Below are 15,401 nucleotides of genomic sequence, written 5' to 3' on the forward strand. Positions count from 1 at the left end.
AAGTAAACTTACTGAGCTATTTAAAAACCCACGTTGTTCTAGAATGTGAAGCCACATCACAAAGATGTCCCCTGGGCCCTGGTGCCCCAAACTCAGTTCCATGAGTTATAAGATGAAGATTCCTGGATCATCTTTCCATAGAAATTACCCCAAAATTTACCCGGATTTCCAAAACAAACAGCACTTTAATTAAGTGTAGGTGCACATTTCGTAAGAATTTCTTTTTTGAAACAAAAAGCAAACGTTATCAAACTCCAGGGATCTTATTTACACCAGTACCAGGCAACTTTAGGCTGTGCTGTGCTTAAATGTTTGGGTATTAATGCAGGAAATCTGCACAAACTCATCTTTTGCAAGGGCAAGGCAATGTAAACATGTGCCGACAAATCTTGGAAGCAACAGAAACAATCAGAAGAATTCCTGCTTTGCAATGTTTCCACATTAATCATTTACTTATGAATTTCCATAGAAAAATATAGTATGAGCTGATTTCTGTATATTAGTTTAGTGACTAGACCAATTGTAGTACAGCACCTTAATATCTATTTTGCATAATTTAGGAATATCTTTCTCCATCACGTACAACAGCTTACCTCCGTTTCTCAGACATTGACTGCCTCTGCTTCTACTTCAGACCACCTGCAACTGAAACTTCTTTGCATGCTGTTGTCATTTTCAGGTCAATTATTCCAACATTCACCAGGCTGACCTAACATTCGATGTTCAGCAAACTTCAGCTCTGCTGCCAATATCCTATATAGTATTGTCCCACTCACCCATTATTCCTGATCTTGCTGACCTACATTGGCTCCCAGTCCTCCAACCCATTGAATTTAAAATAATAATTCCGACAGAATTTAAAATAATCATTGACTCTAAATCCCTTCAAGGCCTCAGTCCTCCCTATCTCTTAACCTTTTCCAGATAGAGTAACTCACTTTCCTCTAGAACTTTCTGTTCCTATTCATCCCTCCCTCCCTTTACTTCACTGGTAACCTGCTAGGTCCTAGGCTCCAAAATTCCATCCCTAAATCCTCTTCCCCGTTATAATTCCTCTTATGATCCGCCTCTTTGGCCAGGCTTCTGAACACAGCTCCTATTATCTCCTCCTTTGGCTCTAAGTCATTTTTTCTGGGTCTGGTTATGCCTCTGAAGCATCTTGGAATCTTTTACCATGTTAAAGGCTCCATATAAATTCAAGTTGAATTAAACAAACTTCAATTCTGTTCCTCATAGATTGCATAACTGACTCTTCTTCCATTTTCTGGTCAAAGGCATTGGCTAATACACTGTTAGTAAAACCACAACAACTCAAAAAACAAAGAATAGGAGTAGCTGATACAGTCCCTCAAACCTGCTCCACAATATAAGATCATGACTGATCTTCGATCTCAACTCCTTTCCTGCATGATTTCCCATATCCCTCAATTCCCTTGGAGTCTAAAAATCTATTCATCTCTGTTATGACACAGCAGTTGGTAAAGGCTGAATTGTTTACTTTCCAGAGGAAAACTTGAAAAACTGTCATAAACTATATTTTCAATTGGTATGTGCGAGATGCAGCTCTGAATTCAGAAATGAAGCCACCAAGCCTCAAGAGGTGTTTTTTAGAAACTAACAAACATTTATTAATTTAGCAAGAAATTAAACACACACATGCCTACAAGTTACTACCATAATAACTTATAAACAAATCCCCAAATTAATCACTCCCAGGTCAGTCTTCACCAAGACAATACTAAATCATAGACTTTAAACAGACACCAGGCAAAACACATTTAATCTTACAAATTCAAAATGAGGTCCCTTGCAATTTTGTTCCTTTGTAGACAGTTGTTGGCTTACAGGCTGGTTAGCTCTTAGATGCCTCTGACCTGCACATACAACTCCTATCGGGTTATACCTAGTTTTCCCTTTGAATGTAAATTCTCATTGTAGCACTAGACCTTTGAATTCCACCTCTTCTTAAAATAAAACCCCTTTCCTAGCACCAATTTTATTAGTAATATAAACACATTGCTTGGTGTCTCCAAACTAGGTGCAAGATTTTACTCCCTTCTTTTGAATGGTTTATTCAACAAATGCAAATGTACTCTTTACCTTCTAGCCTCCCATTTATCTAATTAACATCTCAAACCACTATACATCAAAGCATCCAGACTGGCTGGCTTTAATCCAATTAAGCCAAGCACAGACACAGACCCTACTACAAAATCAATTTAAAAATAATTTCCAATAACATTATATACATTAATATCTTCATGGCAATCTCTGCCTCGAACATAATGACTAAGCAACCACACTCCTCCAAGGAAGTCCGTTCCAAAGATTCACAACCCTCTGAGTGAAGAAATTTCTCGTCACCTCAGTCCAAAATGGCCGACCTGCAAATATGCTGCCTAGCTCTAGACTCAACAGCAAGGGGGAACATCCTCTCAGCATCTACTGTGTCAAGCCCTCTCAGAATCTTATATCTTTCAATCAGATCGTCCCTTATTGGTCTATACTCTGAGACTATAGGCCCAATCTATTCAATCTCTCATCCCAGAATCAATCTAGTGAACCTTTGTTGCACCCCTCTAAAGAAAATGTATCGTTCCTTAGGTACAGAGACCAAAATTGTACGCACTACACCTCGCCAAAGCCCTTTACAATTGCAGTATAACTTAAAAATTATTGCTCTCTAACCCCATTGGAAAAATGCCACGATACAATTTACTTTCCTAATTACTTGTACCTTCATGTTAACTCTGTGCTTCTTGTAAAAAGATACGTAAACCCTCTGAACACCCGCATTTAATATCTTCTGGCCATTCAAAGAAATATTCTGCTTCTATTTTTCCCTGATCAAACTGAAGAACCTCACATTTCCCCACATTATAGTCTAGCTGCAACCTTCTTACCCACTCACTTAACCTACTTATATCCCTTTGCAGACTCTCTGCGCCTTCTTAACAGCTTACTTTCATGCCTAGCTTTGCATTAGCTGCAAAGCATGAAATTTAACATAAACACATTAGAGGAAGCAAGATTACTATCAGTAGAGATACAACTATTGACAGGCACAGTCTGGGAGGAGTTACTATATCACAACAACTCAACAAACAAGAAAGTTAACATCCAAAATTCTTATGAACTAGGCCTCACAAGCTATTGTGCAAGAAAACTCGATTACCATCATTAGGAATATGGGCTGAGGACTTCCACTTATGTGCTTTCAGGCTTACAATTTTCTGCTCATTGGAATGGATGGAAATTGCAGGCTGGTATGCCCAGAATTAGAAAACCTTAGCCATGGTTGTTAACATTTAATAGTTCTCACTATATGTTTTTCTTTTTCCTGTAAGCTGTATACACAAGCCAAACAGCAACCCAGAAGGTACTGTGTTGGGTGCTCCCACTTTATGACACTACGCAAAAACATTTAAAGGTGCTGCACATTCCAATGAACAGGCCATGCTCAACAGAAGAAAATGTAGAGGGGACACCGGTTACTGCACCACATGAAAATCAGATAATAGTTTATCTTTATTGTCTCTCCATCAATGTGTAAATAGTGTGAAGCTATGCAGATTGGAATATATCTTAGATAAAAACAAAAATAAAAACAAAAACAAAGAACTGCGGATGCTGGAAATCCAAAACAGAAACAGAAATACCTGGAAAAACTCAGCAGGTCTGGCAGCATCGGCGGAGAAGAGTACAGTTGACGTTTCGAGTCCTCATGACCCTTCAACAGAACTAAGTAAAAATAGGAGAGGGGTGAAATATAAGCTGGTTTAGGAGGGGGGGGGGGGGGAGGAGGAGGGGGGGTGGTTGTTGAGACAAGCAAGCAGTGATAGGAGGAGATAACCAAAAGATGTCACAGACAAAAGAACAAAGAACTGTTGAAGGTGGTGATATTATCTAAAAGAATGTGCTAATTAAGAGTGGATAGCAGGACAAGCAAGGTACAGATAGCTCTAGTGGCAGTGGGGTGAATAAGACTAAAAGGGGATAAAAGGTATAGATAAATGATGGGTGGAATACATTTAAAAATAATGGAAATAGGTGGGAAAAGAAAAATCTACATAAATTATTGGAAAAAACAAAAAGGAGGGGGAAGAAACAGAAAGGGGTGGGGATGGAGGAGGGAGTTCAAGATCTAAAATTGCTGAACTCAATATTCAGTCCAGAAGGCTGTAAAGTGCCTAGTCGGAAGATGAGGTGCTGTTCCTCCAGTTTGCGTTGAGCTTCACTGGAACAATGCAGCAAGCCAAGGACAGACATGTGGGCAAGAGAGCAGGGTGGAGTGTTAAAATGGCAAGCGACAGGGTGGTCTGGGTGATGCTTGTGGACAGACCAAAGGTGTTCTGGCACCAGGGAGGCAACATACTATCCTGGAATCACATCTGTAGCCACAAAAATACCTGCTGGTTCTCTGAACTATTTAATCACCTATTCCTGATCTTCCTCCTTTCCCCTTCCTTACATCTAAACCACCTGTAGAGCTGTGGACTTGGTTCTGTCTGTACTCCCAGGCAAACCATCAACCTCACCAGCATTCACTACTGGTTAGAGAGCAAGATGCTTCTGAGAGATTCCTGCACTATCTGCCTGTCCCTCTCTGTCTGCACTCTTAAGCTGTGGGCCATTTCCTCAAACATGCTATCCACATGACATCTAGCCTCGCGGATGCACTGCAGTCTCGTCAGCTGCTGCTCAAACTCCAAAATCTGGAACTTAAGCTCCCCTAACTGACGGTACTTTCTGCACCATGATAGCCCAAGACACGAGAAGTGTTCTGGGGTTCCCACATAGCACAGGACATGCATTCGACGGGATTGAGGTGCCTACCATGCCTTTATGTTATTCTGAACTAAACTTAATAGAAATAAACAGAAGACTTTTAAAAAAAACTACTCACCAATTGACATCTTTCCCCATGCTGGTGTCACTCTTTTTTTTTGATCCCTGATGCCTGCATTCCCACTAGGCTCTAGCCACTCTGTTGCTTTGTCCCTCAACTCCATCGGGTCCTCGGTCCTTATCTCTGGGCTTTCTTGGTGCAGGAAAGGGTTTGTAGTTTTGAACTACATCATTCACAATATTTGTTGTCTGAAATCTTATCCAGAACCCTTGCAAAAGCAATCTCTATTTTTAAATCAGATGACAACTCATCAGGAATTCTAACACCAATAGAAATAACCAATTAAAAACTGAGAGGATTTTTGTTTCAATAGCAAAATTTGACACCAAGTCACATAAGGTAATAGTTGGGCAGGTGGCAAAATGCTTGTGCAGAGAGGTAGGTTTTAAGGGCTGTCTAAAAGGAGGAAAAAGAGTCACAAAGGGAATTCCAGAGATTGCAGCCTTTGCAGCTGAAGACACAACCACAATGATGGAGCAACTAAATTTGGGATGTTCAAGAGCCTAGAATTAGAAGAACTTAGGTATCCAGGAGGGTTACAGCATTGCAGGAGATTACAGGGATGGCGAGAGGCAAGGCCATGGAGGGATTTGAAACAGGATGAGAGACTTCAAATTGAGGAGTTGCTTAACTGGGATCCAATGGAGGTCAGCGAGCATAGGGGCGATGGGTGAACAGGACTTGGTTCAAGTACGGATACAGTTAGCAGAATTTTGGATGACCTCAAGTTTATGGAGGGTAGCATGTGGGAGGCTGGTCAGGAGTGCATTCGAATAGTCAAGTCTAGAGGATTTCAGAAGTAGGTGAGCTGAGGCAGGTGCAGAGTCAGAATATGTTACCGAGATGAAAATAAACTGTCTTACTGTTGGCCCACATATGTGGTCAGAAGCTCATTTCAGTGTCACATATGATACTAAGGTTGTAAATAATTTATTTCAAGAGTTTTGAGATTTGATCAGATGAAAGGAAGTTGCCATAATAAGAGTCTTGAATTATGTAGAGGATGGTAAAAGTTTGGGATTCTTTTCCACAAATGGCAATTGATGCAAGGTCAATTGTTAATTTTAAACATATTAATAAATTTTTGTTGACCAAAGATATTAAGGATTCAAGGCAAAGTCAGGTATATGGAGTTAAGTCGCAGATCAGCCATGATCTCACTGAATAGCAGAACAGGGTCATGGGCTAATTTGCGGGCCATGGCCTGCTCCTGTCCCTATGTTCCTATATGCTAAATATTTTCTCAAAAATGATATCTATGTTTTAATATTTGTGCTCAATGGTATTTGCATTGTAGTTCCATCAGATTGTAAATATATATTTATTTTAATTGTGATTGTGTGTGTCAGTGGAACTGGTGCCAAATAGATGAGCATAGGTGGGAAGGCTAGGGTTTCATAATATTCCACAGGCACCATTCTGCAGTCAGGCCTTGATTTAGAGTGGAGAGTGAATGCACTTTTCATGTGATCCTCTCATTAAACTGTTGAAGTTTATGCAAATTAATTATGTTTTTGGTACTATTTTTCATGTATTCAGTGCTAGGAATCCGTGAAGCTATTCAGTGACCATTTAAAACAGCACTACTTTGAAGGCCCTTTCAGCCATTTTGGACATGGCACTCTTAAAGGAAAATGCCATCATTTGATGCATGGCTTGGATTGCTATTGTTTATTCAATTGTTCGTCATTACTTTGTTGCAGATTTTGGTTTTGGCTTTTTTTGGGGTCATGATTTTATCCCAATGTGTAATTTAAATTGCTGCACCTTCAGTTCTGAAGCTGGGATCCTACTGGGTTTACTTCTTTATTTGCTAATTTTGAAAGAAGAAAACACAAATTTTTAAATTATCACTCCATCTATAGCTCAAAATAGGCATAGAATAGTTGGAAATTTGTTTATGCATTGCTAGTGAGACAGTCAGATAAAGCATGGAATCTCATAGTCTTTCAGAAATATACCACAACTAAGACAGTTCTGACAGCAGCTGTCAACATGACCAGCGTTGCCAAATTTTGCCAACTACAGTGCAGTAATGCAAGCGGCCAAATTAACTGTTTATCTACTTCCCAAGGAATGCAGACTTTGGTAGGTTTCCCCAAATAATGTGCGGGGCATTATTAATAATACATATTATCATGTAGATTTCTACCCCAATCTCACAGCCTTCATGAACAGAATGGGGTTCCATTTCGGAAATCTGCAGTTGGTCATATAATATTTGTGCTTTATCCTGAATGTCTAATTGCAAAATGTTCATGTAGGAAGTAACTGACTTTCACAACTTAACCCAAATAGGCAGGGCAACCTTGTGTTAATACAGTAAAGTACAAGGACAAAAGAGTTGCAATATGTACTGAAAAAATACCGAAACTGTGGCTCTCAGAAGAGCTGAGAAGTTGCAATCTTGAATACGATTGAATACGCAATGAAAAGGAGATGTTGGAGATGTATACAACCTTGGCCCAAACATGGACAAAAGAGCTGAACTCAAGAGGTGAGGTGAGAGTGATTGCCCTTGACATCAAGGCTGCATTTGACCGAGTGTGGCATCAAGGAATCCCAGGGGAACTGAAGTAAATGGGAATCAGGGGAAAACTCTCCACTGGTTGGAGTCATACCTAGCACGAAGGAAGATGGTTGTAGTCGTTGGAGGTCAGTCATCTCAGCTGTGGTACATCGTTTCAGGAGTTCTTCAGGCTAGTGTCCTAGGCCCAATCATCTTCAGCTGCATCATCAATGACCTTCCTTCCATCATAAGGTCAGATGTAGGGATGTACACTGATGATTGCACAAAGTTCGCAAGTCCTCAGATACTGAAGCAGTCCATGTCCAAATGCAGCAAGACCTGGACAATATCCAGGCTTGGGCTGACAAGTGGCAAGTAACATTCACGCCACACAAGTGCCAGGCAATGACCATCTTCAAGAGAGCATCTAATCATCACTTCTTGACATTCAATGGCATTACCATCGCTGAATCCCCCACTATCAACATCCTGGAGGGTTACCATTGACAGAAACTGAACTGGACCAGCTATATAAATACTGTGGTTACAAGAGCAGGTCAGAGGCTGGGAATTTTGTGCCAAGTAACTCACCTCCTGACTCCCCAAAGCCTGTTCACCATTTACAAGGCACAAATCAGCAGTGTGATGGAAGCTCTCCACTTGCCTGGATGAGTGCAGCTCCAACAACACTCATGAAGCTTGACACCATCCAGGACAAAGCAGCTCACTTGACTGGCACCCTATCCACCACCTTCAACATTCATTTCCTCCACCACTAACACACAGTGGCAGTAGTGTGTACCATCTACAAGATGCATTGCAGCAACTCACCAAGGCTCCTTCAACAGCACCTTCCAAGCGCGCAACCTCTACCACCTAGAAGAACAAGGGCAGCAGACAGATGAGACCACCACCTTGAAGTTCTGCTCCAAGCCACACACCATCCTGACTTGGAACAGTATCGTTGTTCCTTCACTGTCGCTGGGTCGAAATCCTGGAACTCCCTTCCTAACAGCTCTGTGGGTGTTCCTACAACACATGGACTGTAGCAGTTCAAGAATGCAGCTCACCACCACATTCTCAAGGGCAATTAGGGAAGGGCAATAAATGCTGTCTAGTGAGCAATGCCTGCATCCCATGAACAAACAAAAAAAAGGATTCATCAACTGTCACCATTATAATTTAGAGTAGTTTGTTTAACTAAAGATACAAACAATTAAATGTCTATCCGTACTCGTGGAAACATTTAGTTAACATTAAAAAATGTTATGCAACATTTGGGGCCGATAATGAAATTTATTATTTATTTTAAAAGAGAGAAGTTCATTTAGACCCAGGTTTTCTAAACATCTAGTTCAAGTAACCAATAAATTACTCTGATCTTATCTTATTTTCAGTCAGCATTCCTCTGAAACTATGCCCTGGATTTTGCATTAAAAAAATAGAAAAGCTATCAGCTCATACCATTATCAAATGCTAAATCTGACATCAATATCTGACAACTGCAAATGTGCAGTTAAAAGCAGAAATCAGGTTATTACTGTCCGACTTGCCATTCTCCTCCAGAATCTGTGCTATAACAGTAATTCGCCGAGAGATTCAGCATTAAAACGCATGGAAAAGTGTGAAGTTTTGGTACTTATGTGATAGATACTCACTAAACTCACCAGAAAAAAATTAAGTCTTATCTATTGAAACATAATTGAACTTTTAACCATTTGATAAGCCTTAATTACTGCCAAACAATTCTCTGGCAGTGAAAATTATCTTAAGTCTTATTCCTTCAAATTTAAATTATTGTTGGAGATTTTAAAAACCTTTTTCTTTCTGACATTTTTCTCTCTCTCTTAAATCTCATTTTTCTTTCCCTCTCTTTATTTTGCTTTCAGTATATGGCTTGACATTGAATTTAATATTGTAACTTAGACTTCCTAGGACAGTGTGTGGCTCAAAAAGGGCTCTTCAATCTGGTTAAGCAAGTAAAGAATCTTGTCTACTTCATCCCTGAGGAACAGTGGGACCATTTTCAGGTTAGGAACCCGATTTCCTAATGGGCAGGCTTTGCAGAGTCTCTTTTCCAGAGCAATGGCATTAGCATCACCAACAGCACCACCCCCCACCCCCCATCCCCCCACCCAGACTCTCTAACAAATTAGGGAGGATGGGCATTTGATGCATCTTTCTGTCCAAGGATGAATTTCTGATTAAAGCAACTATGCCAGGGATTACAAGGGCACACCAGGACTTGGATTTTGGAGGCTGTGGAAACACAAGAATTTAGAGGAGACCTAAGAAGATCTCCCCCAAGTCTCTCATTCTTAAAGGAAGTCCTGCTGCAAGACCTGAAGGGCTGCGGTGAAGTAATCTCTCCTAAGAGCAGGAGGAAAACTTCTTCAAACAAGCAATCTTGGATGGAAGGGGCCAAGGAAGTCAGCAGTAGAAACATGGTCCCTCCAACCTGTAAACAGTGCACCAAGAGGGCCCAGGGTATGAGGAGGGCATGATAGGTGAGTGGCATAATACTTCTGGATACCAAGCCCCACACCCAGCTTTCATAGGGAAGATGGTGCCATATGGTAATGTCGCTGGACTAGTAATCCAGAGGCCCAGGCTGATGCTGTAGGAACATGGGTTCAAATCCCACCATGACAGCTGTGGGAGATTAAATTCAATTAATAAGATCTGGAATTGAAAGCTAGTCTCAGTAATGGTGACCACGGATCATTATCATCGATTGTTGTAAAATCTCATATGGTTCATTAATGTCTTTCAGAGAAGAAAATCGTCCATCCATCCTGGGTCTGGCCTACAAGTAACTCCAGACCCGCAGCAGTGTGGTTGACTCTTAACTGCCCTGTGAAATGATTTAGCAAGCCAAGGGAAATTAGAGATGGGCAACAAATGCTGGTCTGGCCAGTGATGTCCCCATTCCGTGAAGCAAAGAAGAAAAAAAAAATTGCCTCTACAGCATGTCTCAAGTCAACACAACTTGCAGTCCTCTTTCTCCAGGCACCTCACATCCCCATCCAAACAGCCAACACTCACCTTCTCTACTCTCACAACCATGCTTCACAGTGAAACAGTGTGCTTCCCTCCTTTCAACAAAAGCCATTACGAACACACACCTCTCTCCCTGGAGACCACACTACTTGACAAGAGGCAGAGACCCGGCAGGGGTGTAGCCCTCCAGTGACAGACACCCTGTCAGCCATTGGCAGTGCACCCCACCTGTTCCAGTGGGAAGGAGCTGTAGTGCCAGTTGGCCACATGTGTCAGCAGCAACATGCCTGAAGCACTGGTACTGACACATGTTTAGAGAACTGCTCCTCTGCCTGTAGATCCCATGCTGAGATCTCACCACCTTTCAGCTGGATCTCAGTGTCCATCCCATCTGCCCTCTGGAGGAGCGCGTGATTATGGAGAAGGCAGCTGCTCCTGCTGAAGCTGGTGGCAGTGGTCTGGCTTCTATTCTTGCCCCTCAGCAGAGTTGGAAAATGAAGCTGCATAAGCAGCTTACATGGTGTGTTGAGAGCTGGTAACAGGGATGTGCATTAGTGACCTCAGCTTGCGCACTTCTCTGAAATAGAACAACCACTCCACTATCTGCAAAAATCTCTTCCACCCTTTTGGTGGACGGCTCTACTCTTGGGTAGTCTTTCATCTATTGTCCTTTCATAAAATGGAAGCCTAAGCAGAACCATCACTTGGGGCAGAGTTGAACTCAAGTCACACTGCTTGAGAATCTACTTCCACTAACATTGCCTGACTCTGCCCCTACCTCCACCCATCAGCTGCTGAAACGCTCATTTGTGTATATGTTACCTCTAGACTTGACTAGTCCAATGCACTCATGGTCAGCCTCTCATCTTTTACCCTATAAAAACTTGACCTCATCCAAAACTCTGCTGCCCACATCCTAACTCACACCAAGTCCCATTCACAAACCACTCCTGTGCTCACTGACTTGCACTGGCCCTGCTCTAACAATGCCCTGATTTTAAAATTCTCATTTCAAATTCCTCCCTGGGCTTGCCCCTCCCTATCTCTGTTACTTCCTCCAGCCCCTCTGTGATCTCTTCACTCCTCTAATTCTGTCCAGTTACTTCTGTGGCTTGATGTCAATTTTTTTTGCTAATGCTTCTGTGAAGCTACTTTTGACAATGTTAAAGGTGCTATGTAAATGCTGGAAAATGTTGATGCCCTTAAAGAGGGCGAACAGGTAAATTAAAACAGGTTAAAATTAGATCAGACATGATCTTATTGAATGGCAGAGCAGGCTCAACTGCTCCTGCTCCTAATTCGTATGTTTGTATGTAAAGACTCAATACTAGAAACCTGAATTAAAAACCAGTAAATTCTGAACATACACACAGTTCAGTAGGATGCAAGGGAGAAAAATAGATCCAGATTAAAGGTGTGCCCTTCTACTGGAGCTTTCAAACAATGACAGACCTGCTGTGCTCTTTCAATTTTATTTCTTTGTGTTCCGCTGGAAGTGAGGGAGTCACACTCGGGTTTCAAGACAAAGAATTAATAGGCCACAAGACCCAAGGGCCAGTTAGAGTAGCAGGCTGCAGAATGGCAGGATTCACTTGGAATGCAAACAAGTTCTGCAGTACAGTTGCCTTCACACATCAAAATCAACCCAACAGGTGTAGAATTTTGAGTGGATCATAAATCCAAACTGGACTGTGTTCACTCCAACACTCTGCCTTTTTGAAGGAAGGTTAACATTTATGGAATTAAATAAAAACTGAAAATGCTGAAAGCACTCATCAGGTCAGGTAGCATGTGTGGAGAAAATTAGGGTTAACAATTCAAATCTTCTGCCCCTTCATCATGAACTTTCTTCCAGAAACATTAACCATACCCTCTACTCCTCAGATTTTCAGAAAGTACAGTTCATGTGCGACATGTTTTCATTTTGACCACATGGCTAACAGCTCGTGGAAATACTAAATCAACAGCTTCACTTATGGATTAGTTCTCGCACCATTGCTTTATAATCTGTTCATAAATGATCTGCATGTGACTAGGTCTCAGATCTTCCTCTATGCTGATGACAGAACTGTTGCTGAGTTATTATTCAAATCTGGAAACCACACTCGCTGATAATATAAAATTTATGGTGCAGTACTGCCTGAAATGGCAGCTTCAACCAAGTACCACAAAGGGTGCATCTTCTATTTTTCACTTGCACAATGCTTCTCATGTACTCACCATCCTCCTAAATGCTTAACATGATGCTCATCCTGATTTATTGGGGGTCACCTTCGACCAATAATATACAGACACCTTCCCCTGATAACTGTTGAGAAAGACAGAACTGACTGCCAAAGTTGCTGACTCTGCCTGGGTAACAAAAGCCTCCACTTTATGTTCCTCTGCTCTTATACTCTTACTATTTATTCAGTCGTGGAATACTGCGGTCCAATTTGGGCTCGTTCGCCAGACACAATACTGATGAATACTCAACTGCATGGTACCATGGCCTCTTGTGTCGAGCTTGTTATGCTTTAGTTCCCTCTGTTAATAACCAGTCCCTTGCAATACAGCATCACAATTTGTGTATAACTTTGTGACAAAATCATGTTGCAAACTCACTCTGATTTGTTCTATCGAACTCCTCGAGGGACCCAACATGATAAACATTTCCTGATTCCTTCGACTATTCCTTACCAATTAGCTGGCATGAAGCGTGGACAGCCAATGCGCCCATAAATTACATGATCTCCGGTTTTACAGATAGTCCAGGATTCAAGTCATAGTTCCAGTTGAACTGGACAGGGGCACTTTGCCTCACATCTTCAAACCAATGGGGCCTTGAGAAGGACAAATTTGCCTTGCAGACAAATGCAAAACATGTCCAACATCACTGAAACAAAAAAAAAAGAAACACTCAGCAGGTCTGCAAACATCTGTGGAGAGAGAAAGTTAATCTTTCAGGTCGATGAATTTTCATGAGGACGTCACTGAACCGATTAACTTGCTGGCCTGCAGACACCGATAATAAAGCGGTGAAATGGTTGCATACACGAAGTAAATAAAATCTAGTTTCTCTCGATTGAGGTGAAGTTACAAAGTGTGAGGTATTGAGCGCTCACTGGGCCACGCCGAGGCAGCCGGAACCTGGGTTTTAAAAAAAACCTTACATCGTTCTTTCCGGATTTGCAAGATTGAACTTTCCTAATACAATAAGGCGGAGTTTCTCAAAGTTTGCAATTTGACAAAAAAAAAGTTTCGAAACAAGGAGCAAAAAAAACCCCACAACAATACCGGAGAGGTTCGCTGGATTGGAGTTAAACTTCACTGTTTCTCGAAGAATATTGTTTCTCTGCCGTCCCTACACTCCACCCCCCCCCCCCCCCCGCCCCCGCCGATTGGAATATCTTTGTACTCGGCTCGCTGGGAAGTTTCTCGAGCCTACGCTGAAGTGACGCTCCCTGGGGTGAGGTGGACGCGCTCCCGGATAGAGCATCGGCTGACACTGAGCTCAGGATACCGTGTAAGTGTGGTAGAATTTGGAGACTCCTAGCCTCATGTAGCATAGTTTTTGTCCGTCTGTCCAGGAAAGACTGACATCGCACTCTTCGCAAAATAATATTTATTTCCTAAGGAGGGAAGAAACCTGACTCAGTTGTTTAGCCGGCTATTCTTGGCGCTTGGCAGGTGTAGCCTTTGTGCCAGGGTAGATGAGGTAATGTTAGAGCGCTCAAAGGAGTTGGTGTCTGAGGCAAAAGTGTTGGTTCTGGGCCATTCTGCTATTGACGCCTTGTGTTCACTCTGCCAATCTGCAAACGATATCAACGAACTCACTGAATCAACCAGTTGTGTGAATGTCCAAACATGAAAATACGCTCACTCTGCTCGTGCTTCATGCGAACTCCGAAGGTTGTCAGTGAATTGTGAATATCATTCTCCATCCTCCTGCAACCTGTTGAAATTTAGAATTTTAGAAAAAGTGTACATCCTGGTTAACTTTACACTTGTTACAATTGGCAGATTTTTAAGCGAATGGTGACTAAATTAATTTGATTCAGACATTCAGCTCGGAGGGCATTTTTAAAATCTGCAAAATACAGTGTAGGCAATCATTTACAGAATTAATATGGAATTATTGAGTGATCTTATTTCTAATATAATCCGATAACATTACCATCAGTCTCTTAAATGAATTATCCTTTTACATTTGACCTCCAAAAGAATGCTTCCTGACACTAAAAACGCATAATTCTAATATTTCGTCGATAAACACTCGATTTAATAGCATTGTGAAATTTATGTAGAATATAAATTCTCAGATTGTTTACTGGCACAGCATCTAATTTATCATTTGTACCTTGTGTTTTCACGTCAGTTTTCACATAAAAATTTACTGCTTTTAATAATGGTACTAATTATTGTCACGACTCATCCTTTTATGAAATTAATGTTCTCTCAATTTGTATTAAAACAAGTTTAGATTAATATAATGCATATTTGAGATAATTATGCTTACGTAGAGCATTTAAAGGAATGTTTATGTGTGCTACTCAAAAGTGTCTCCTGCTGCAAGTTCCATCCCCTGGTAATATTTCAGACTCTTAAATTATAATGATTATGAAAAGTTCTATTCAGGCTTAAAATGGTCCATTGACCAGACCTGGTTTTAATCACTTGTGAAACATATGGCTATGTAGAGCATCAGTTGCAGATAAGGGATTTCTTCCAAAATGAATTGTTCTGTTGCATGTGAGGCAGGGGTTATGCACTGACAGAAAGTCATATGACTTTTATAATTATGCATTGCAATGGTTCCGTTGTAGCCTCTATCCCTCTACTACTTTCTGATGTACTTTCTTTGATATTTATTATTTCTGCAGTTTTCATAATGGTATATAGAGCACAACAAAAACTAGATTAGTATAGGTTGTGCAGGTGGGGTTGAATGGTTGTAGAGCATAATCTTAAATACTTTGGTTTCTCTGGCTTATCTTTGGAGTG

At 41.2% G+C, this 15,401-nt stretch overlaps 1 protein-coding gene and 1 long non-coding RNA gene across 3 annotated transcripts in view; one reads left to right on the forward strand and one right to left on the reverse strand.

Annotated features, from left to right (window-relative positions):
- The window catches only part of LOC144683708 (uncharacterized), a 116,946-nt gene extending 103,166 nt beyond the window's left edge, over positions 1 to 13,780 (reverse strand). For both annotated transcript variants that reach the window (XR_013577322.1, XR_013577321.1), the window contains exons 1-2: positions 13,695 to 13,780; positions 13,023 to 13,293 (exon numbers count right to left, since the gene is read on the reverse strand). This is a non-coding gene — a long non-coding RNA (uncharacterized LOC144683708). The remainder of the gene's footprint in view (positions 1 to 13,022; positions 13,294 to 13,694) is intronic.
- Positions 13,679 to 15,401, forward strand: part of xkrx (XK related X-linked) — a 46,960-nt gene continuing 45,237 nt past the window's right edge. Inside the window, exon 1 of the mRNA XM_078547014.1 lies at positions 13,679 to 13,923. The gene's annotated coding sequence lies outside the window, so the exon portion shown is untranslated. The remainder of the gene's footprint in view (positions 13,924 to 15,401) is intronic.

Source organism: Cetorhinus maximus, chromosome 8, assembly GCF_964194155.1.
Source record: "Cetorhinus maximus chromosome 8, sCetMax3.hap1.1, whole genome shotgun sequence".
NCBI lineage: Eukaryota > Metazoa > Chordata > Chondrichthyes > Lamniformes > Cetorhinidae > Cetorhinus > Cetorhinus maximus.